Here is a 489-nt window from a genome sequence, read left to right as displayed (position 1 = left end):
TACATATATATATACACTAGAAGTGCCCAGCGTTACTCGGGGCTTAATTGCTTTAAAGTACTCTTAATGATTTTACTCAATTATGATTATTGCGGCAAAGATTGATATAAGTCTACCCCCAACCAATCGATTTGCAACTGGATAGAAAGCCCTGCAAATAGCACTGCAGCACTCTCAGAAGGGGGTAACAATAGAATGTGAGGTGACCCTTAAACAGCTGTGTTATCGTTCTCACAACTGTAACAATTTGGTAGGTAGTCCTGGAAGGGTGTGTAAAACGTTCGCAGTTGAATATGGCGTCTTCGTTTTCCACCAAGGGCAGTGGACGTGTTGTTACAAAACTTCATGCTCTGTGAAAACAGAATAGATGCCCTATGGAGGAAAGAGGGGGATTAATCATGGGTACCCAACCCACATTTTAGCATTCCAGAATTGGCAATTGAAGAGCATTTCCCCTATATTTATGTCAGTGAGGATGGAGTAATTAAA

Source organism: Octopus bimaculoides, chromosome 24 (genome assembly GCF_001194135.2).
Source record: "Octopus bimaculoides isolate UCB-OBI-ISO-001 chromosome 24, ASM119413v2, whole genome shotgun sequence".
NCBI classification, from domain to species: Eukaryota; Metazoa; Mollusca; class Cephalopoda; order Octopoda; family Octopodidae; genus Octopus; species Octopus bimaculoides.
Note: the sequence above shows the minus strand (reverse complement) of the source record.